Source organism: Pleurodeles waltl, chromosome 7 (genome assembly GCF_031143425.1).
Source record: "Pleurodeles waltl isolate 20211129_DDA chromosome 7, aPleWal1.hap1.20221129, whole genome shotgun sequence".
Classification (NCBI taxonomy): domain Eukaryota; kingdom Metazoa; phylum Chordata; class Amphibia; order Caudata; family Salamandridae; genus Pleurodeles; species Pleurodeles waltl.
Genome location: NC_090446.1, coordinates 104,508,744 through 104,533,484, shown reverse-complemented (window position 1 = coordinate 104,533,484; position 24,741 = coordinate 104,508,744). Strand labels below are relative to the sequence as shown.

General features: G+C 45.9%; 1 long non-coding RNA gene across 1 annotated transcript in view; it reads right to left on the bottom strand.

Annotated features, from left to right (window-relative positions):
* LOC138303780 (uncharacterized) overlaps positions 1-833 on the bottom strand; it is a 162,240-nt gene extending 161,407 nt beyond the window's left edge. Inside the window, exon 1 of the long non-coding RNA XR_011205445.1 lies at positions 716-833. This is a non-coding gene — a long non-coding RNA (uncharacterized lncRNA). The remainder of the gene's footprint in view (positions 1-715) is intronic.
* Positions 834-24,741: the final 23,908 nt, after the last annotated feature.

Sequence of the window (24,741 nt, the reverse complement as noted above, 5' to 3'; positions counted from 1 at the left end):
TTGGTTCTCACCCTCTTCACCTACTTCAAAGTGGAAGAGCAGATGGTTCCTAAGATAATTTTACTGCTCATCCTTTCATATATTTTAGTGTGAAGCCACTACATGCAACACTGATCCACATTCTGTTTGTACTTTGAAGCCCCCACAACTGTAAAATAGTATACTTGTTAGTAATAGTCTACGTGTCCTGTTTCTGGATCAGCATTACAACTCTGCAATCCATGTGTTAATAATGTGTGCAGTGGTATGTGTATAGATCAGACCTGACGGAGAGAGCAAATGAGCCTTGACAAACACAAACAACCAGTACCAGCTGTAACCATTAAAGGGTGATGTTGCTATCTTCCACCTCCATTCCTATGTTTGAGATGACCCTTTCTTTGGACAGTATTGGAGCAGGTGTCTACTTAGGCAGCTGCTTTACCTTTGACTGAGCCAAAATATACACACTGAAAGAAATCAAAAAGATTCTCTAGAATGCACTTCTTAATCTGAAGAAGACATTTATTATAGCTTTTTGCAAGGCTTGTGAAGGAAGGCTTGAATAGCCAAAAACGTACATTTAAAATGTGCAACAATGAAGTAAGACCATGTACAAAGAATCTTCAATCTATAAACAGCAAATATATACATGCAAGGATACAAACACTTATATTGATATATGTATATATATTCATACACAATGCAAAGCAAATAATTAATAAAAATGCATCACCGTAGGGTCTGTCAGGTACTTCATCTTTCTCCTGCCAGCAAGCCGATGACCCCGTTAGACTGCGAGAAAGAGAGAACTCTACCCTCACGGGAAACATATATATCAGGAATTCGACGTCTAAAATCCTGAATGAGGTCTCTGAATCCCCCACCCTGCCCCCCTCTCCCACTGTCTATCTGAGACTCTTATATATTTTAAACAAATGAGGAAGGAGCTTTCTGGAAAAGCCCTTCCAGCTTGCGCAAGAAGTATTTAAAAAATGCTGGCTATTCTAGGTCAGGGTTGAAAGAAACAGGTTGGAACTGGCCAGTTTACCAAGGTGTGTCTCCTAAGCTGTTCCCTGCTGTACCATAAACATCAGTCTAGTATATCCGTATTGTGGTGACTGACTGACTCCTCCGTATTATGTCCTAGCTCTTCGGTGATATGTCCTAGCTCTTCAGTGAGAAAACAAACATGCAGAATAGAAAACACGTTGCATAACATGTTTGTACGGAAAACTACTCGTACCCTTAACGTGGCAGTGAAGCTAAGGCTAAGCTGAATACAAAATGGAGTCTGTAACTGATGATCACTAATGTGACGGTGGACAGCTAAGCCAAGTGCAAAGTGGTGCGGCACGAAGTCAGTGATCAAAATACAAATATCACTACAGTGGCTCAGAATTCTAATCCGAGAAGCCAGTGAGTCACAGGCCCCAGTAATTCGCACCCTCTACCCAGCCCATCTGCAATGTGAACTGTTTTCTTCTGTACTTGTAACTGCTGGGTGCATGCTTGTATCTGTTTTAGCATTTATTATTTGTACACCTTTATCGTTTTTTTATTTAAAAAATGTTTTTGTATAACACCTCTCTTTTCACGCACCCCATGTGTCATAGATAAGCTTAACTCAGTAGTTCTTACTTTGGAAAGCTGTTGCAGTGGTTAAATAGATTTTGAGAACAATCATATACCACAAAAACAAGAAAAAAATGGAAAACATGCTGCAGACTAAACACGGTGGCTGTATACCTACAATAAAGATTTTAATTAAAAAAAAAAAATAACCATCAAGTAAATTAGATAGAATAGTTTGGGTGCTTCTGGGCAGTCGGTTATACCTTCTTAGTTTTCAGACACATCACTGGAAAGTATGACTCTTTTTGGCACATATAAAAGATTGGCTTAAATTACTGTAACTTGAAGAAGAAATTTAAGAATTCAAGGATGACAAATAACAGTGAGACAAAGCATGGAAAAAAAGCAATGATAAAGTAAAGAATTTGCTCACGAGCCCTGCCACCGTGATGCACTGTTTTTTAGGGTGATGTGCAAGTACGATGAGGAAAATGCTGTCACTGAAAGCGCAAGAATACCACTAGCTTACCTAAATTGCTGTATATTGTGGTGGGCAGATTCAAAATGGAATGACAGATCAACAGACCAGTGGATGAAAAGGCATGGTCGTTATTCAGGGGTCGCAGCTGAGACCCCTGGCCTCAGAGACGGCAAATTCAGTGGCAGCTCGTCCTTATGGACATCAGTTGGGGCTCCACTTCTTTGTTTTCTGTCAAATTTTTATTACACTAATAGTGAATAAAAGTGAAAAATATTATTCACTATTAGTGTAATAAAAATGCAGACCAGTTAGCTGCAATATACCCTTCTATGGCTGCTGAGGAAAGTAAAAAATGCTTTTAAAAGGATGTTTGGAGCATGCTTGCTAGTGAGAGTGTGTTTATGTGAGAGTGTGTGTAAGCGTACATTTGTGTGTATGTATGTGTGAGTGAGGGGAAGAAAAAGAGCGTGTGATGTCACTTCCGCTACCCTTGGCATTTCGGTGAATTGACGTCCAGGTGAAAAGAGCTGTCCCGAAACCCTCTATGATCGGATGCATTGTTCATGTTCTGAATTGGAATAGAGTATTTCTTTACAGGTATTGGCAGGGCGTTAATGACAGGCATTTCAGTGTAGTTTTGAAAAATTGCTCTTTTGGTTTCTAGCTGTGTCAAAGGCTGGCAAATATTCGGCTTCTTCTGTGATATGAGTTCTGCATCTTATCTCCTTGGAAGGTGAACAGCAGTCTGTCATACTATGGCATTGAACTAATTGTGCCACTAGAGGGCAGTACTGACTTAAGTAATTGAACACATTCCACCCTCTTCTCTGCCTTACATAATAACTTGCAAACTAATTGCTAATTATAGCAAAGTTTCCCTTCGACTAAGCAGGCGTTGAGTCGGGCCGGGAAATCAACATTGCGTTAAGGCTGTCTTGGTTCACTTGGTTGTCGAATCGAAAAAGATTAAAGATCAAATGTTCTTCAGGATTCGGATTGTGACAGAAAATTTCGTGTTTTTTTTATCCCGTCACATTTGCTGTTCGTTCAAACACAGAGGTCAGAAATAAGTCTTAAGACAAACTGCTTCCTCTGAAAGATAGAGACTGAGGTTTCGTTTTCTTTCTCTTGCAACAAAAATGAAAGTTGTGGACAATGGGGTACAAAGGCCCCCGCACCGGGGGCCCGAGCTCCAGCCCATCACGCTTTGCTCGAGCGGCAGACCCCTGACTGGGTACAGGGGAAGGGGGGCCCGCTCTAGGAACTTCTCAAGTTTCGTTACGCCACTGGTAGTGGACCGTCGCACCTTAGCATAGATTGGGGGCTTTCACCGCAGTCCAAGTGCTTCATCGGGGCCATCGCCAAAGGAACCACATTAACTTGCGGGTACAGCCCCAACCAGTCTACCAGGAGACAGGGGCCTGGTCAATTCCTGGCAATATAGCACCACCTCTGCACTAGATGTGGTCTAGTTGGTAGTAAGTTTTATCCATGGATGTAGGACCCTGAAAACCTAATCCCAGCTTTGCTATGTTACCAGAATATGTTGGCAATAAAAACTGCATAATAAATCTGGATGTGAACCCCAACATAGTGGCATGTCCCATGGGTTGATTATCAGGATCACACCTCCACATTTGTGGTGCAGCGGACAAGTCTGAAACTGTGAAAAGAGGAAACATGTTTTTTAATCATGGCGCGCCAAGGCAGCTAAATTGTGTTCCCTTGGGTCATCACTTTTTAAAAATATATTCGACCTTTCCCCTATTTTGCCTAGATTGGGCATACTTGGAAACAGATTAGATGCTGCCTGTAAGAATTAGATAAGAAAACAGGCCTGCAGCTAAGAGAAATTGGATAGTGCTCCAAGTTTTAAATATGTTTGCATTATGCTTTTTAACACAAACAATGTTTCAGCAAACTTATACAAGTTTCACAATGTCATGTGACAGAATCCTGGTGTGCAACACTCATGTTGCTTACCCGAATGGGTCATTCTGACATAGTGCACATATTGTGTCTGCATATACAGTCAGAAAAGAAAGGCAAAGCAACATAAAGGTAAAAACAAGATATCACCCACATAAGCAAGAACAGGCAAGCCCCAATCACCCCTCAATGACAAGAACACAAGGACATCGCCAGTCTTGGAAAACTGAAAGAACTACTTACATGTATGCTCTCAGACACAATCACCAGCAAATGAGAGACTCCTTGAAAAAAGCACTAGTGGAACTCGAGGAAAGCTCCAGCAGCTGCAAAGATATCTTCTCGATCGTCAAGGATTTCATCTTACTCTCACCAACAGTCCCCAACATTTCTGCCTCCCACCAACTTTTTTACAACCTATTTAGCTTTTTTTACAGCAAAATCGCAGACATCTATAGCAAGTTCACACGCCAACCCAACCCCAGAGAACGCGTTGCTAATCTACTCACCACCAACCAAGATAGCCACCTGACCGAATGGACAACCCTCACCAGAAATGACACAGCGGCAGTCGCGTGAACCATCCCCTTAGGGTCCCCAATGGACCCATGTCCCCACCATATCAACTACCTGAGAACATCACCAATCAGCACCACCCTGACCCAAATCATCAACACCTCCTGCATGTCCGCCACTTTCCTAGATGAATGGAAACTTGTAGAAATCAATGTCCCCCCTCAATAAGCCAACAGCCAACCCGAATCAATTGAGCAACTTCCGACCCATCTCTCTGCTTCCCTATCTAGCCAAAGTGATTGAGAAGGCCATCGACAAACAACTCACAACCCACCCCAAACTTCACCCTCGGCTAGACAACACTCGGTCAGAATTCACAGAGAATAACAGCACTTGTTGCAGCAAATGATAACATTTGAATCATCCCGAACCGAGGAGAAACTACAGCACTGTCTTCCATAACATCTTCTTCAGAAGACTACACAAGATTGGCATACAAGAATCCACACTCATATGTATCTGTTCCTTCCTCACAGGTAGAACCCAAAGGGTCAGGCTGCCACCCATCACACTAGAGACTAAGACATTGATATGCAGAGTCCTACAGGGATCGTCCCCCAGCCCCAATCTTCAACATATATGTGACACTGCTCGCCAACATCAATCACAAGACATCACTGTCATCACCTACGCCGATGACACCCAACTTGCCCTATCCCTGACGGACAACGCCAAAACCAACTTCACCAACTGCATGACCATGGTGGGAGACTGGATGTGAATCAACCGCCTGAAGCTCAACTCTGACAAGATAGAAGAACTGGTCTTTGGCAACAAGATCTTCCTAGGGGACTCCAACTGGTGGCCATCAGAGCTAGGACAAACACCCATAGACCACGCAAGAAATCTAGGGATCATCCTGGACGACAAGCTCAACATGATGTCTCAAGTAAATTCATTGAGCAGCTCCTGCTTCCACATCCTATGCAAGCTGTGAAAAATCTTCAAATGATGGCCTCAGAACACTTGAAAGACCATAACACAAGCACTCCTCACCAGCAGACTAGACTACCGTAACACTCTCTATGCTGGAATCTCTAAACAACTGCTACACAGAGTCTAGACCATCCAGAATACCCCTGCCAGACTCATTCTTGACCTCCAATGCTCATCCCACATCACACTGCACTTCAGGAAGCTTTACTGGCATCTCATTCACAAGCTCAGCCAATTTAAACTTTCCACACACATACAAGGCCCTACACAACACACAACCAGAATACCTGAACAGCCACATACACTTTTACCAACCCACCAGACACCTATGCTTTGCCTCACACACATTCCCTGCATCTGCAAAATCAAAACTGGAGGTTGCTCATTGTCTTTCATCGTAACCAAGATATGTATTCACCTCCCTCTACACATCAGAGCCTCCTCCTCACTTCTTGAGTTCCACAAGAAGCTCAAGGCCTGGCTCTTCGTATCAGCACCTTGGGGACCACAAAACTACATACATGACGAAGTGCCTGGATACCCTTTGCGGTATTCAGCTCACTACACAAATCAATATAACATAACATTAGACAGCTGTAGTATTGACTATTAGCGGATCTGGCCGCATTTCTTTCAAGTTGGAATTAATCTTTATCAAGGTGATGACCTACACCCTCTCAGCCCTATGCCAGCCAGGGGACTTGGAGTTCACCCTGTGTAGGAAAATGGCTCCCTGTTGCAGTTACCCCCCCCCACCACTTTTTTGCCTGATATTGATGCTGACTTGACTGAGAAGTGTGGTGGGACCCTGCTAACTGAGCCCCAGTCCCATTGTTCTTTCACTAAAAATGTACCATTGTTTCCACAGTTGGCACACCCCTGGCACACAGATAAGTCCCTTGTAAAAGGTACCAGTGGTACTAAGGGCCCTGTGACCAGGGAAGGTCCCTAAGGGCAGCAGCATGTGCTGTGCCACCCTAAGGGACCCCTCACCTAACATATGCACACTGCCATTGCAGATTGTGTGTGTTGGTGGGGAGAAACCAGCATCGTCGACATGGCATACCCCTCAGGATGCCATGCCCACAAAATACTGCCGGTGGCATAGGTAAGTCACCCCTCTAGCAGGCCTTAAAGCCCTAAGGCAGGGTGCACTATACCACAGGTGAGGGCATAGCTGCATAAGTACTGTGCCCCTACAGTGTCTACGTCCATTCTTAGACATTGTAAGTGCAGTGTAGCCATATTAAGTATATGGTCTGGGAGTTTGGCATTACGAACTCCACAGAACCATAATGGCTTCACTGAATACTGGGAAGTTTGGTATCAAACTTCTCAGAATAATAAACGCACACTGATGCCAGTGCTGGATTTATTAAAAAATGCACACAGAAGTCATCTTAGAGATGCCCCTATATTTTACCCAATCCTTCATTGCAGGACTGACTGGTCTGTGCCAGCCTGCCACTGTGATGAGTTTCTGACCCCCGGGGGTGAGAGCCTTTGTGCTCTCTGAGGCCAGAAACAAAGCCTGCTCTGGGTGGAGGAGCTTAACACCTCCCCCCTGCAGGGACTGTAACACCTAGCAGTGAGCCTCTAAGGCTCAGGCTTTGTGTTACAATGCCCCAGGGCACTCCAGCTAGTGGAGATGCCTGCCCCCTGGACACAGCCCCCACTTTTGGCGGCAACTCCAGAGGAGAAAATGAAAAAACCCAGGAAATCAGATCCTGCAACCTGAAGAAAGAAGGCCTGCTGACCTGAAAGCCCCGCAGAGACGACGGAGACACCAACTGACTAGGCCCCAGCCCTACCGGCCTGTCTCCAGTCTCAAAGAACCTGCACAGTGACGCATCCAACGGGACCAGTGACCTCTGAGGAAACAGAGGACTGTCCTGCACCTAGAGGACCAATAAACTCCTGAGAACAGCAGCACTGTTCAGAAACTGCAACAACTTTGCAACTTTGAAGCAACTTTTAAAGAACTCTCACTTCCCGCCGGAAGCGTGACACTTCACACTCTGCACCCGATGCCCCCGGCTTGAGTTGGGAGAAACCAACACCGCAAACAGGACTCCCAGGCAACTCCGACGACGTGGACAACCTGAGTCGACCTCCCTGCACCCCCACAGAGACGCCTGCAGAGAGGATCCAGAGGCTCCCCCTGACAGCGACTGCCTGGTAACAAAGGAACCAGACACCTGGACCAAGCACTGCACCTGCGACCCCCAGGACCGAGAGGAACCACCTACCAGTGCAGGAGTGACCAGCAGGCGGCCCTCACCCTAGCCCAGTTGGTGGCTGGCCCAAAAAGCCCCCCTGTGCCCTGCCTGCATCACCTAAGTGACCCCTGGGTCCCTCCATTGCTTTCTATAGCAAACCTGACGCCTACTTTGCCTGCTGCACCCGGCCGCAGCTGTGCTGCTGAGGGTGTGTTTTGTGGGCTTGTGTGTGTCCCCACCAGTGCTCTACAAAACCCCCCTGGTCTGCTCCCCGAGGACGCAGGTACTTACCTGCTAGCAGACTGGAACCGGAGCACCCCTGTTCTCCATAAGCACCTATGTGTTTTGGGCCCTCCCTTGACCTCTGCACCTGACCGGCCCTGTGTTGCTGGTGCTGTGGCCTTGGGGTTGCCTTGAACCCCCAATGGTGGGCTGCCTATACCCAGGAGACTGACTGTGTAAGTGCTTTACTTACCTGCAAAAACTAACCAAACTTGCTTCCCCCAGGAACTGTTGATTTGTGCACTGTGTCCACTTTTAAAATAGCTATTTGCCATTTTAACCAAAACCTTGTGTACTACTGTTTTAAATCAAAGTTCTATACTTACCTGTGTGAAGTACTTTGCATTTTATGTACTTACCTCAAATCTTGAATATTGTGGTTCTAAAATAAATTAAGAAAATATATTTTTCTATATAAAATCTATTGGCCTGGAGTTAAGTCTTTGAGTGTGTGTTCCTCATTTATTGCCTGTGTGTGTACAACTAATGCTTAACACTGCCTTCTGATAAGCCTACTGCTTGACCACACTACCACAAAACAGAGCATTAGTATTATCTAATTTTGCCACCATCAACCTCTAAGGGGAACCCTTGGACTCTGCACACTAATTCTCACTTTGAGATAGTATATACAGAGGCAACTTCCTACCCCCTGAATTTCACCTATCACTTTTAGCCTCAACCCTCACAACATATGCATCTCACCCCATCTTGGTTCTACAGCTTGGCCACTTTTCTGATGTTGTGCAAATTGTATTCTCCATATGCCTTTGTTCCATAATCAGCCATTACTGAAGAACCTGAAAATAAGCTCATAAAGAGAATGAGCACCAAGAGGCATGATATATTCTCAGGACAGGACTATGTCTTGGCGTTACTAGATGACGATATCAGCATGTTTTCATGTCGTAATGGAGAAGTTACTTGTCAAGAAGTAATCCCTTTACCTTACACTGACCCAGATTAATGAAACACCATTGCACATTATTTAGACTTAGGTATTTTTATTGCACTTTTATTATGTTGCAGTAAACATGAGCAGGATGATCAATCTTCCAATGAATCCCAGAGTGGTAGATCATATTTTTTCATATCTTTTTCAGATAAACTCAGTAATCAGCTTGACTACTAGGGGAAATTACTATTATGTCAGTCTGCCTGAAGAAAGGCTTCTGAGCAGTTCCCTGCAGGTTTATGGGTACTCCAGACTCTCAGACAGCTAGGTATTAGCATACTGAAAAGTAAAAATGCTGTTATGGCAGTAACGTGTAAGCCAAATTCTGTGCTGCTACAACTTCTCCCCAGTTACTGTGTAAACACATGATGGCCCATGCATGTTCCGACATCCTGCTTGTCTGTTTCAGGCTTCCTGGCACTGTTTTGTCTCAAATCCTTGCCATGACCAGCAGCGAGTGGGACAGTTGGTGTCCCACAATTAATCATTGAGTGAGATGGGACTGACACTTAAACTGTGATACCAAAACTACAGCAATTTGAGTTGTTAACTTCCCTAGATGTGACCTGTGGCCCACAAATCTCCCTTTAGTGTGGCTCCAAAGTCAGCCTCAGCTGACCCCTTTTATGTTAGTGAATCCGCTCACACAAAAGCCTCAGGCAATTTCAGTGCCTTAAACAGTCTCAATTCTGTCACCAAAGTCAATGCCTCAATCAAAGGCAGGGCATCAGCCAGAGCCAAGGCTTCAACTAACAAGAGTATCAATCAGTTTAGTTAGTGGCATAGCACTGAAATGCTTTTTTTTTTGGTGTCCTCATTCAACCCCGCATTTTGAGCCACCTCTTGATCCGTACACCCTTCTCACCATCTAGATAAGAGAGAGACCCAAGCCAGGGGGCACCATTATATCTCCCGGTCCGCTTTAACAGACGAGAATAGCGAGCAGTGAATAATCATTGGACGATAAATGACAAGCATATTTCAAATATTTCACATATCTCCCCCCCAATTTAACAAAGGCAACCACAGTTCCGCATTTGTCCTAGTACACCACGTATTCAAGTCCATGTTCGAAATGCGAAAAACTGCGTATAAACCGGAGGGGAGTCCTTCATCCAGTTTTTGCAAATTTCATTTCTGCCCAACAAAATTACATAAAACAAAAATTTGAGTTTAGCATTACTCACACTACTCCCTATGCCCTCTTCCTGTAGCTGCCCAAATATAATCAGCGGAAGCGATACAGTGATCTCCCAGCCCAACATAGATGATACAACACCACAAACTTCCTCCCAAAACAAACGGATAGCAGGGCAATCACAAAACATATGAACGTCTGTTGCTCCTACACTACCGCATTTCAAACATTTAACCACTTCTCCTTTTTTAATCTTAGAAACCTTCTCCGGCGAGATATAAGCTCTGTGTAGAGTATAAAGATGATTCTTCCTCAACGGGGCTGGTTTCACTACTTCGTAAAGGATCGACACAGACTTCTTCCACCATACACCAACCTTATCCCTGGGCATATAATTACCCCACAGATCAGTCGGCAGTGTGAAGTTCCCATCTGACATTTCTACCATGTCTCAATACTAAACCGCCAACTTCTTTACAGAGACAGAGAACTCTATAAAAGAATCCTCCAATGGATTTCCCACCCCCAGACCAACCTTAATTCCTATTTCTCACTCTTTCATCTGCAAAAACTTCAACCTAGACAGGGATCCGCCCGTTATCCCTACTAACTCTTCCCATGAAAGCAAGGTTCCATCTCGGGAAAGGTCGCCCCAACTTTCTACCCCTGCCTTTTTAAATGGCAGTGCAAAAATATCTTTAAAGCACTCAGGGGTGCCTGGGGAATCCCAAATAGGCGCATAATAGCTGTAATAAAAAATACCAAGTCGTCGTCTCAACTGATACCAACTCTTCGCCAGCCCTTGCAGTACTTTCAACTTGATTGTTTTGAAAAACTTGGGATCACCAAATTTGAAAAGGAAATACCTTGAGGCCCCTTTGACAGTTGAAACCATTGCCTTATACATCACACCCACCGCTGAAGCATCTGGGCATACAAACAACATCCTTGAATTCTTGAATAAGAAGGCCCAAGCATAATATGCCAGATCTGGTAAAGCCAATCCTCCCTTTTCCCTTCTTCCACGTAATTTCTTCCAAGATATCCTTGGCCCCTTTGAACTCCAAATAAAAACATTTATCGCCTGCTGCATTTTATCCAGATACCCTTTATGCATTGTAAGAGGGATCGCTGCAAACACAAAATTCCATTTAGGCAAAATAAACATTTTAATTAAATTTACTCTCCCAAGTATCGTCAAAGGGAGATGTGCCCATTTCTGCAGCATACCTTTACACTCAACTAACAATTTTCGTAAATTCCTTTCAACTAGGTCCTTAAAGTCATGGGTCACTAAAATACCTAAATACCGTACTTCCTGCTTACTCTGTATCGACCCTACCTCCATATTCCATTGCATAATTTCAGTTTTTCCCACATTAACCCGATATCCCGATATGCTTCCAAATTGCTCAGCCAATTCTAGAACTGTATTGAAGGCCAATGATAAATTATTAGTGTATATCAGAAGATCATCTGCATATAAAGATATTTTTTTTTCCCAACCGTTACAGCGAAAAGGAGGGATGAGGCTATTTTGCCTAATCTTTCTAGCAAATGGTTCAATATACAGGTTAAACAAAACAGGGGACAATGGACAACCCTGCCTAGTGCCTCTAGAAATTGTGATAGGCCCTGTGAGATTCCCATTAACCAACACCTTAGCAAAAGGAGCTGTATATATCTGATCAATAACCCCACAGAACTTAGCTCCTAAATCGGCCCGCCTTAGAATTGATTTTAAATAATTCCAGTTTACCTGGTCGAAGACTTTCATTGCATCTAAAATAATAATTGCCAGTGGTGACCCCACGGTTGTAGCCAAATCTATCGCCCCGATCAATTCAAAAGTCAACTCATGCAAGTATCTACCTTTAGAGAAGCCTTTCTGGTCTGGGTGCACCAAGTTATTAACTATCTTACTCAGCCTATCCGCTAAAATTTTAGCTAGTAATTTATAATCGCTATTCAGCAACGATATAGGACTATAAGAAGCACATTTTGCCGGGTTTTTATCCGGTTTCAAAATTTGTGAAATAACAGCCTCATTCCACGAAAAAGGAATACTATAGCCATGCTCGAAAATCCCCCCCAAACAAATCTGTCAAGGCTGGGATAATCGAATCTCCTAATGTCTTATATACCTCCACTGGAATGCCGTCTGGGCCCGGAGCAGTCCTGTTCTTACTGCTATTCAAGGTTCTCCTAATTTTCTCTGGCGTGATTGGGGCATTCAGTATTTCCCTTTCCTGTGGTGCTATACATAAAGATATATCAGACCCCAGCCAATCAGTCACCATATCTTCTCCCACCTCTAACTCCTCCGAGTACAATTGTGCAAAACACATTTTTAAAGGCAGATTCAATCGCAGCATTATCCGTTCCTTTTTCTCCTGACTGCTCCATTTCAATCTCCTTAATATAGTTCCTTACTCGATCTGCTTTGCACTTCCAGGCTAACAACTTCCCAGCATTTTCCCCATACTCAAAATTAGCCAATTTGCTTACCTCCTATCTCTTTAAAATTCTTCCCTGTGATACATTCTCCAACTGTTTTCTCAGCCCATCCAAACTAGCCCTTAAAGCCTCTGTCTCACCTAATTCTATCGCCTTATACTTCAACATTTCTTGGTCTAACAAATTAATTTCATTTCTAAATAGTTTATGCTTCTGGTATGAGATGTTCGTTATCTCCCCCCTAATAACACCCTTGAACGTGTCCCATACCACTGACATTGTGGCGGACCCTGCATTTACACGAAAGAAAAATCCTGATTCCTTACGCAGTTGCATCACCACCTCCTGATCAAGTAGTAAAGAGGGGTCAATGGTCCACTGATTACTGATTGTTCTCTGTGGAAAAATCATATCATGAACAACCGCAGAATGGTCAGATAAGTGAGAGGGCAGATATACTATCTTTTCCACAGCCTCTCTCAAGCGTAGATCTAATAGAAAATAATCAATTTGGGAGGCATGTCTATATTTCTTATTGAAGAAGAAGAAATCCCTATTATTTCCCACTCTCTGTCTCCAAATGTCGCACAACCCAAATTCTTTCATCATCCTCCTTACATATTGTTGCGATTTGGGAGTGCCTCGAGACTTACAATTATCCCTGTCCAGCTCATTATCTAACACAACATTAAAATCACCCATCATAATGACTGGGTCCGAAAATTCAAGAAGCTGAGAAAAAAGCCGTCTTAGAGGTTCTATGTCTTCACAATTAGGGCTGTAGTATCCCACTAAAACAAAATTTCGACCATTAAGCTGTGCTTTAACTACAACCCACCGCCCTGCTGTATCCGATCTTACCTCCAATATTACTACATTTCCCTGTTGTAGCCGTTTAAACAAAATCGCCACACCTTTGGTATGATAATTGTGCTCTGTACATACAAACGCTTGAACCCACCTCAGCTTTTTTATTAAGCTCATACACTCAGCCTTTGCTAAGTGGGTTTCTTGCAAAACCAAAATTTGTGCAGTGGAATCATGCAAATACTGCAATATTCTATCCCTTCTTCCTCTCGTCCTCAAACCATTAACATTCCAAGAGAGAATTTGCTATGGTGTACTCCTTGTCCCCTGGCCTCTCCCCCCTACTAGCTATATCTCAAATATTGCAAAAAAAATAACTGGGTTGAACAAGGCACTTTTTTATACTCTTTCCCCTCCAACCCCCACTCTACCCAACCCCCCAACTCCCATCTACCAGCTACCCCACCCGTAGAGAACCCCCCCCATGTAGAGACCATTATTGGTCCAAATTTTAGAACGCCCCTGCGATCCTGGGTGATCATGACTTAGAAAAACCATCAAACACCGCTATTTTACGGTCTGCCCACTTTTAACTACTTCCAATAGTTCATCCGCATCGGTTATATCTCTGATGTTATACATTTTGTTATTGTACATAACCCCGGAGAAAGGCTGGAAATTTCAACTGAGCCGAAACCCCTAAACTCTTAAATATCTCCAAGCGCTTCCCCAGCTCCCACTGCCTATCCATAGTAGACCTGGATAAATCAGACCTAATCTCAAAGACAACATCATTTACTTTTAAGGATTTTTTTTTAACGCTCTAGATAAGATCTTCTCTTTCATCTCACATGTAAAAAAATTTATCAAAATTCTCAGAGGTTTACTACTGTTCCTCTGCATCCTAAAAGGATCCCGATGGACTCTCTGAATATCTTTTCCGATTTGCTCATCACTCTCCTCCGGTCCCACTGCAGATTTAATTAGCGAGACCACAAAGGCTTTGAGGTCGTTACCTTCCGCGCCTTCTGGCACTTTCAAAAGCCTTAAGTTATTTCTTCTTGAGTAATTTTCCAATTGCTAAATCCTATTTTTTAGGACCTGCTCATTTCCCTTCAGTGCATCAATCTCAACCTTGTGTTGACCCAGTTCCTCCTTCATACCGCCCACAGCCTCTTTGAGAGCCTGAGTTCTCTCCATCAAGCCATCGATCTTTCTTTCCAACACCCCGCAAACCTCTCTTATCTCCCCTTGATTTATTTCTGAGTTTGCAAAGCCTCTCTTTACATCCTCAGAGATAGACAGGATCAGCGCCTAAAACGAGGAACTCTGGGAAAGTGAGGGGGCTAAAACTGCTTGAGAGGTTTCTTCAACTAACGTAAGTAAAGGGTCTTGTGACTGTAGAACCACCGAGGTTAGACTCCGAACTTGAGGGGCACCAAACTGCTCCTTGCCAGACTGAATCGGGGGAATTGCCTTCTCCAACCCTGATCCCTCCTTATTTCCTCCATTAGCTTGGGCCAACAAAATCGTACTATCAACCAACACCCTGCCCTCACCAGAGGATTCAGCAAGCTGTAAGGCAGAAGACTCCATCACTGCTCTAACCTGACCGGACGTGAGCTTGACTACCTCCGGCCTAACTTTAAAAAACGACCTCAGGGAGGGAGTCAACTTGTCTCTCCCCTCAAGCTTACTTTCCCCCTCTTTCCTCGAGGCGCTCCTTCTTCCCTCAAATGGTTTAGTTGCAGTCTTCTCCTTGCCTGAGTCCCCCTTACCTTCCAGTAAAAAGCCTAGTTTGTCAGTCCGTAGCTGATCAGCCCCCTCCACACTCGTCAGGCCAAAAGGGGGAGGGGGAGTATCACCGTCCCTCCCCCCCACTTTGCCTTACCGTTCTTTGAGGGACCCTGGCCTCCGTCCCCCTTTCTGCACCAGAAATGCTGCCAGTCGGCGCTCCTCGCCTCGCCTGCTTTGCCCAAACCTCGCTGGTGCTGCCGCTGCCGCTATTCCCCCAGAGGGGAATACGCGTCGCTCCTCTCCGTGTCCGGCGCAACTCCAGCGCGTCACGGGACCACAATGCTGCCTTCCACCTTTCGTCCGGTTTCAACAACTGCGGTGCGCACATCCGCAGTTCACCGGCAGAGCCGTCTCCTCACTTCCCCCAGGAACCGGAAGCCATCCTAGCGCGCTGCTTCTACGGCGCAGCCCGCCATGTTCTCCGATATAATCTAGAAGATTGCTCACTGAAAAGCTTTTTGTAACGGCATACAAAATACAGTCTGGAATTCAGTTCTTCTAAACCCTTTGGGAAAATAGACTCAATGGCAACTTACCAGCTAAGGGCATGGAACCCAGTGGGTTGTGGCCCAGAATCCACCTCCTAAGCATTACACGAGGATGGTGTATCCTAGGTAACAATCACTCCTAGGACAAATCACAGAATGTTTTGTTGTTAATAGGTTCCAAATCTCTTTTCACCATGAATGGAAACACTCAAGAATGTGCATTAAGGATACATTTTAATATTTTATTAGAATCACCATACTATCCTAGTGCATACAATGATTATAGTGGTAGCTATAAACATGTGCAAAACAGCATTGAGTATGAATAATAAGCAGTATATTAAAAATAATTCTTGTAGAGGGCCGCTTAGGAGCTTCCGTTATGCTCCACGGCTGAGTCATTGGACAGCGCAGAGGGAAGACGCTCTCTGAGGACCCGGACGCGCTGTGGTCAGATCAGGGAGAGAGAACCCGCAATGCAGAGATGTGCATTGTGTGTAGCCTGGCTGCCACTGAGTGCTGAAATAAGAAGCGGACCCGGAGGCAGACACAGAGGCAGTGGTTTGAGCGTACCTGAGCTCGTGAACACTTACAGACATTGGTGGAAGCACAGTGAGCTAGTAGCTAGTAGCTCAGCAAGGAGGGGGGGGGGGGGGGGGGTTGAGGCGTCGATGGTATACTCCGGAAGTCCCAGAGGAGTTAACTTCCCCTTATGGGGCTTTAGCTCAAGCTGCGTAGGGGAAAGGAGGCCTGCATTTTCATTTTTGAAAGGAGCTAGGAATCAAATTAAACTCGAGCTGATCTCAGGGGGAAAAGGAGCTTCCCTCCCACGACGACCTAAGACACCCCCGCTTCAAAAAAGTTGAACTTTGACTAATCCTTTCGTGGGGTGCCGCTTGCTATATACTGGAACACCAAGTTATTCAAGAATAACAATCAGCATAATACTATCTCCGACTACAAGATTTATAAAGATATCTAAGAGGTTCAAGGATATATAAAGACCTATAAGCAACGCCAGGCCTCCCGGTAACATTGTCAGAACACTTCGGGGTAGTCACAGAAGTGGTCTGTGCAGCCACGGGTGCGGCTTATGGCCCTCGGGTATTTTTGCTAACACGGAAAGGGGCACACGGCGCAGGGGCCAGCATTTAGTCAACAATGCGGTGGTCCCCTTGGGATCTGCAAAGCAAGGGCCGCTTTACATCAAGAACTGCTAAACCCACATGGAACGCCAGAGGTAAGTGCCTAACACTCTCTGCCAAAATGGCGAATATGGACTTAAGCAGGAGTGACCCCACTACTCCCCACCCCCCCCCCCCTCCCAACCCCAAGCAGGCAGTTAACGGCTCAGCCTCCGGCCCGTCCTGGTCTTGAGCTCGACTTCTTTGATGCCGGCGTTGGCAGATCCTCGTTTCAGTATTACATCGGAAAGGGGGTCCACTAGGGTTGCAGTTGGGGACCAAGAAGAGCAGGACCTTGGGCAAATGGACAGTGATAATGTCGATGAATCAAGACAAGCTCTCAACCAGCTAGAGGCGAGTATCTGACAGTGGTGAGACCCAGGATGCTGGCCTGGGACACAGGCAGCTATATCTGCTATATAGCGGTGGGGTCGGCAGGGGGCCCAAGGAGGCTCCTAGTGGGAAATGCTCGTAACCCTGCCTCCTCTAAAGGCAACCTTCCCTCAGTCGTCCTGCATCTCCCAGGAAGAGACAACAACTGGCTCCCCCACGAGCCATTTGGAGAATGGGACTCACCATCTGGAGTAGGAGAGACTGCAGAGAGACCCTCAGCTTCAGGATGAAATTGCAAAAAGAGGAATTGGCATCCCCACAGAAACCCTGCTCCTCCAAATAGTAAGCAGATTAAAATCCTTGAAGATCTCACAAGAAGAGGCAAATCAGAGAACTGAAATACAGTTAAACTCGATAAGTAGCAATATGCAGAACCTTAATTCCTGTATCAAGGAGGTAGAGTAGCGAGTCTCAGATTTGGAAGATGTACGGACACTCTTAGAGCCATTAGTCTCGAAATGCCAAGCAGATCTATTGGATTTGCAGATTCGGATTGACGATGCAGAAAACCGCTCATGTAGATCCAATCTAAGATTTACGGAGGGTGCCAGAAGGGCAGAAGGCACAGACTTGATTACAGAGCTTGTTTCGCGATATGTTCTCCCAGAACCGATGGACAGACACCTAGACCTCTCCATTATGCGGGCTAATCGAGTGCCTGCAGTACAACCTTCTAATGCAAAATACCCTCGATCTATACTGGTGAACTTTGGTGACTTCTGTATTAAAGAACGTATTCTGCACCATGCGATTAAGAGTAAAGTACATCAGATCCCTGGTGACTTTACCTTTAAACATTTTCAGATATGTCTGCTGCTGCCGCTCGGACACAGAGGGAGCTGAAGGGGATGGTACCGGCATTTCAAAAAGCGGGCTCCACTGCAGGGCTTGTTGAACAATCAAAACTTGAAGTTCTTTTCAAAGGTCACTCGAACATAGTTCATACAGTGGACGCAGCTAAAACTCTTGCACTCAATACAAAATGCAGATGGCATGGGCTGAAAAAGGGACACTGTAATCAAGGTGGCGACTTTCACAGTGATGATTGAATTGTTCACACAAAACACAGCTCACCTTATTATCACTTATCATTAATTTCATCTGCTGTTCCCGGTGATCAGGGTGCCATGTCAAGGCTCCTGACTGGGAGTCGGGGGAGAGGGGTGGGTGGTGATCCCGTATTGCCCAGGTGGGAGGGCCCCAGGTGTTAGCCACTAAAGGGTGGGGAGGTGGGCAAGGGGAGGGTGGGTGGTGGGGGAAGGAAGGGGAACAAGATCCTATCACAGAATTAAAGAGTTCAACTTTGTAGAAGCAGACGCAGCAGGATGTATAAATCCTATGAAAGAGCAGGGTGTGGGGCGGGGCCGAAGTTTCGAGAAGGTCTAGTCCGTGTATATCTTTTTCACTATACTAAATTACTCAATGGTGGGGCTAAACTCTTCATTAAGAATTGTCTCTTGGAATGTCAATGGGCTAAACAATAGGAGGAAGAAGGGCACAATTAAAGAGTGGGTTAAAACATTAAATCCCGTTATGATCTTATTACAAGAAACCCATATTCTGGCAAAAAAAAATTGGGGGCTTTGTCGTTTTTAAAAATTGGGTAGACTAGAAGAGGGTCTCCGCAGCCCAAGCGGCTCATAGAGGTACTGCTGTCTTTCCAGTTAAAAAACTGGGGGCTCGGGTCCTCGATTTTGTTAGTGATAAAAACAGATGGTGTTCTTGGGTGCTCTGTAAAGTTTCGATGTAAAGATTCACCTTTGTGAGCTTTTATGCCCCATTGGCAGATGATCCTGGTACGTCAGAGGAGCTCTTTCAATCTCTTTTACAACTTACAGGTGAAATCATTATTGGCGGGGACTTCAATTTTCTCCAAGACCCATATATTGACTCCTCAGTAAAAGGGAAAAAGCAATATAAACGTAAGGTGGGTAAGGTTTTCAAGGATTATGTAAGAGTATTGGCGTTATGTGACCCTTGGAGATCGAATGCGCCAAATAAAAGAGAATATACATGCGTCTCCAGCCAATTTAAAAGTGCGTCCCGTATCGATTTCTTTTTTTTTTTTTGATATCCAAAACATTGCACTTTCAAAATCAGCGCACATTACACTCAGGTCTCTTGGTCCATACCACTCCTATTCTGGATGTACTGTTATCACTAGAACGAGATTCGCTGCAACCCAAAGGTGGGTATTTAACCAGCAGCTTTTCCAAGAGGTGGGTGCAGACTTGTAGAGTTGAAGTAAGGGAATTTCTTAAAAGCAATCAGAACTCCGCTGCTCTGTGTACGGTCTGGGACACGTTTAAACCTTATATCAGAGGCATTGTAATTGCAAAGGAGGCGTCAGATAGACTCTACGAGAAGCAACTAAATCTGGCACTGGAAGAAGCATTTCAGAGGAGGTTAGATAACTATCTTCGGTCCCCCACGGAAAGTAATAAAAAATCTTTTGATCTGTCCAAGCAGGCACTGTCAGATCGGTGTGTGGATAAGAACGATAAAGGGTACCAGGCACACAGGCAGAAAGTGTACGAGGAGAGTAATTTCACGGGTAGATTCTTAGCCTGGCAAACACGGGATCAAGTGGCTAGTAGTACAATACATGCCTTAAGATGCCTAACTACGAGGAAAAGATATACCGAGTCTAGAACAGTGGGAGAAGTTATGTTAGAACACTGAAGGCAAATTTATAGCCAAACCCAGCATATTGATTCCAAGGCCACTAGGGATTTTCTGGGGAAATTAAACATTCCCACTCTGTCAAGGGAAGATGGGGATGGCCTCTCCCGGCCATTTACCAAGTCAGAACTAGTGTAGGTGGTTAAAAATCTCTTGAATGGTAAAGCCTGCGGCCCAGATGGTTTCAAAAACTTCATTGATGTATTGGCAGATGACTTTCTGATTCTAATTAATAATATGTTAAAGGGCTGGATGACCCCAAACTCTTGTCATATAGGGAATGTAGTTAGTTTCCCCCAAAAAAATAAGGATAAAGAAGACCCAAACTCATATCGCCCAATCACACTTTTAAGTACGAATTATAAAATCATTATGAAACTTCTGGCCAATAGATTCAATGTGGTTGTCACCACTTTGGTGCATCTAGACCAAAATGGGTTTATCGGCAGGCGGCAACTCGCAACTAACGCACATTTTTTGGCTGAGGCGCTGGACTATTTTGCCTCTAACAAAATGTAGGAAGTTGGCTCTGTATGTGCTATTTCAAAGTAAGGAATAGCATGCACAGAGTCCAAGGGTTCCCCTTAGAGGTAAAATAGTGGTAAAAATAGATAATACTAATGCTCTATTTTGTGGTAGTGTGGTCGAGCAGTAGGCTTATCCAAGGAGTAGTGTTAAGCATTTGTTGTACATACACATAGACAATAAATGAGGTACACACACTCAGAGACAAATCCAGCCAATAGGTTTTTATATAGAAAAATATCTTTTCTTAGTTTATTTTAAGAACCACAGGTTCAAATTTAACATGTAATGTCTTGTTTGAAAGGTATTGCAGGTAAGTACTTTAGGAACTTCAAATCATCCAAATTGCATGTATACTTTTCAAGTTATTGACAAATAGCTGTTTTAAAAGTGGACACAGTGCAATTTTCACAGTTCCTGGGGGAGGTAAGTTTTTGTTAGTTTTACCAGGTAAGTAAGACACTTACAGGGTTCAGTTCTTGGTCCAAGGTAGCCCACCGTTGGGGGTTCAGAGCAACCCCAAAGTCACCACACCAGCAGCTCAGGGCCGGTCAGGTGCAGAGTTCAAAGTGGTGCCCAAAACGCATAGGCTAGAATGGAGAGAAGGGGGTGCCCCGGTTCCGGTCTGCTTGCAGGTAAGTACCCGCGTCTTCGGAGGGCAGACCAGGGGGGTTTTGTAGGGCACCGGGGGGGACACAAGCCCACACAGAAATTTCACTCTCAGCAGCGCGGGGGCGGCCGGGTGCAGTGTAGAAACAGGCGTCGGGTTCGCAAGGTTAGTCTATGAGAGATCTCGGGATCTCTTCAGCGCTGCAGGCAGGCAAGGGGGGGATTCCTCGGGGAAACCTCCACTTGGGCAAGGGAGAGGGACTCCTGGGGGTCACTTCTCCAGTGAAAGTCCGGTCCTTCAGGTCCTGGGGGCTGCGGGTGCAGGGTCTCTCCCAGGCGTCGGGACTTTAGGTTCAAAGAGTCGCGGTCAGGGGAAGCCTCGGGATTCCCTCTGCAGGCGGCGCTGTGGGGGCTCAGGGGGGACAGGTTTTGGTACTCACAGTATCAGAGTAGTCCTGGGGTCCCTCCTGAGGTGTCGGATCTCCACCAGCCGAGTCGGGGTCGCCGGGTGCAGTGTTGCAAGTCTCACGCTTCTTGCGGGGAGCCTGCAGGGTTCTTTAAAGCTGCTGGAAACAAAGTTGCAGCTTTTCTTGGAGCAGGTCCGCTGTCCTCGGGAGTTTCTTGTCTTTTCGAAGCAGGGGCAGTCCTCAGAGGATGTCGAGGTCGCTGGTCCCTTTGGAAGGCGTCGCTGGAGCAGGATCTTTGGAAGGCAGGAGACAGGCCGGTGAGTTTCTGGAGCCAAGGCAGTTGTCGTCTTCTGGTCTTCCGCTGCAGGGGTTTTCAGCTAGGCAGTCCTTCTTCTTGTAGTTGCAGGAATCTGATTTTCTAGGGTTCAGGGTAGCCCTTAAATACGAAATTTAAGGGCGTGTTTAGGTCTGGGGGGTTAGTAGCCAATGGCTACTAGCCCTGAGGGTGGGTACACCCTCTTTGTGCCTCCTCCCAAGGGGAGGGGGTCACAATCCTAACCCTATTGGGGGAATCCTCCATCTGCAAGATGGAGGATTTCTAAAAGTCAGAGTCACCTCAGCTCAGGACACCTTAGGGGCTGTCCTGACTGGCCAGTGACTCCTCCTTGTTGCTTTCTTTGTTCCCTCCAGCCTTGCCGCCAAAAGTGGGGGCCGTGGCCGGAGGGGGCGGGCAACTCCACTAAGCTGGAGTGCCCTGCTGGGCTGTGACAAAGGGGTGAGCCTTTGAGGCTCACCGCCAGGTGTTACAGCTCCTGCCTGGGGGAGGTGTTAGCATCTCCACCCAGTGCAGGCTTTGTTACTGGCCTCAGAGTGACAAAGGCACTCTCCCCATGGGGCCAGCAACATGTCTCTGGTGTGGCAGGCTGCTGGAACTAGTCAGCCTACACAGACAGTCGGTTAAGTTTCAGGGGGCACCTCTAAGGTGCCCTCTGTGGTGTATTTTACAATAAAATGTACACTGGCATCAGTGTGCATTTATTGTGCTGAGAAGTTTGATACCAAACTTCCCAGTTTTCAGTGTAGCCATTATGGTGCTGTGGAGTTCGTGTTTGACAGACTCCCAGACCATATACTCTTATGGCTACCCTGCACTTACAATGTCTAAGGTTTTGTTTAGACACTGTAGGGGTACCATGCTCATGCACTGGTACCCTCACCTATGGTATAGTGCACCCTGCCTTAGGGCTGTAAGGCCTGCTAGAAGGGTGTCTTACCTATACTGCATAGGCAGTGAGAGGCTGGCATGGCACCCTGAGGGGAGTGCCATGTCGACTTACTCATTTTGTTCTCACTAGCACCCACAGGCTTGTAAGCAGTGTGTCTGTGCTGAGTGAGGGGTCTCTAGGGTGGCATAAGACATGCTGCAGCCCTTAGAGACCTTCCCTGGCATCAGGGCCCTTGGTACCAGAGGTACCAGTTACAAGGGACTTATCTGGATGCCAGGGTGTGCCAATTGTGGAAACAATGGTACATTTTAGGTGAAAGAACACTGGTGCTGGGGCCTGGTTAGCAGGGTCCCAGCACACTTCTCAGTCAAGTCAGCATCAGTATTAGGCAAAAAGTGGGGGGTAACTGCAACAGGGAGCCATTTCTTTACACAAGCCCCCCCCAGCCCACAGGCCAGGAGACTCAGCCAACGCTGGAAGAGTCTTCCTAGTCTGTCAGGCGAGGAAGAGTAGAGGAAATGGCTGGTTTGTTGCAGGGCCTACTCTGCCTTACATCCTCCTGTTCAGGTCATTCCCTCTGGGGAACTGACCCACTTCCACAGTGATAGGACCTAGTCTGAACTGCCTCTTGTCTGTGCTTTTTATGTCTTCACCCATTCTCTCTATTTTGAGGTCAGAGGTATCCACCTCTGCTAATCTTATCTTAGCCAGGGTCACCCCTAGCTTACCCAAAGAGGTTACCCAGAGCTGGAGTAACCCCACCATGACCAACAGGGTCAGGGGGCCTAACTTGTTATTTGGCAGGGGGTCAGACCACCATGCCAAGGATAGTGCAGCCATAAAGGCTAACACCCAGCAGAGGCCACTGACAGCTGTCAGTGCCCAGAACCACACCCTTAGCTCTTCACCTACGAGGGAAGGGGCTAAGTTACAGGCTTCTTTGGGTTCAGGGTGCCTGTCTGCTGTATTAGAGTGGGGGGTTACCACATCTTGTAGTAAACACCATTCTTCCACTCTTTCTTCTGTTAGCTGAGGAGCCACCCACTCAGGCTTAACAGTTGCCTGACTAGCCAGGACTTCTTGTGGGTCAGGTTGGACTTTATCAGAGCCATTTTTGGAGTTCTCCCCTACTGGAGCAGAATCTCCTTGGCTTGCTGTAACCTTGGCTAAAGGTTGTCCACCCTTCCTACTCTGTTTTCTTTTTTTCTTCTTCTGGGGCCTGCTTGCATTTACTGCAGAGGCAGGACTTCCAGAATCCTTGGGAGAGGACTGGCACTGGACCAGTTCCTCTCTTGGGCTCTGACTAACCTCTGGGTAGTCATTTCCAAGGAGACAATCAAGGGGGAGGTCTGTACTGACTACTACCCTTCTCCAGCTAAGAGTGCCACCCACTTCTATGGGTACTAAAGCCACAGGCCTCTTAGTGACCCTGTCTAGGCTAACTCTTACCCTGGCAGTCTCACCTGGGATGTACTGGTTTGAGAGCACCAGCCTGTCATGCACAATAGTGTGACTGGCACAAGTGTCTCTCAGGGCAGTGGTTGGGATTCCATTCACCAGTAGGTGGTGGAAGTGTCTACTTCCCTCTGGAATCTCCAACTCACCTGTTGGGCCCTGTTTCCAGTTGAAGGCTATGAAGACCTCCTCATCTGAGGAGTCATCTCCCATGGCTACACTGGTTACCCCTGGAATTTTGTTCTGGGGTTTGTTTTTGGGACAAGAAGTGTCCTTGGTGTGGTGCCCAGACTGTTTACAGTTGTGGCACCATGCCTTAGTGGCATCCCAGTTCTTACCCTGGTACCCACCTTTGTTTTGGGTTGTGTCTTGGGGCCCACCCACCTGTTCTGGTTTTTGGGGGCCTACAGAGGACTCTTTTTCTTTGTTTCTAGTGTCACCCACTTTCTCCTGGGGAGTTTTTGTAACCCCTTTCTTTTGGTCACCCCCAGTGGAAGTTTTGGTTACCCTAGTCTTGACCCAGTGGTCTGCCTTCTTTCCCAATTCTTGGGGAGAAATTGGACCTAGGTCTACCAGATACTGATGCAACTTTTCATTGAAGCAGTTACTTAAAATGTGTTCTTTCATAAACAAATTATAAA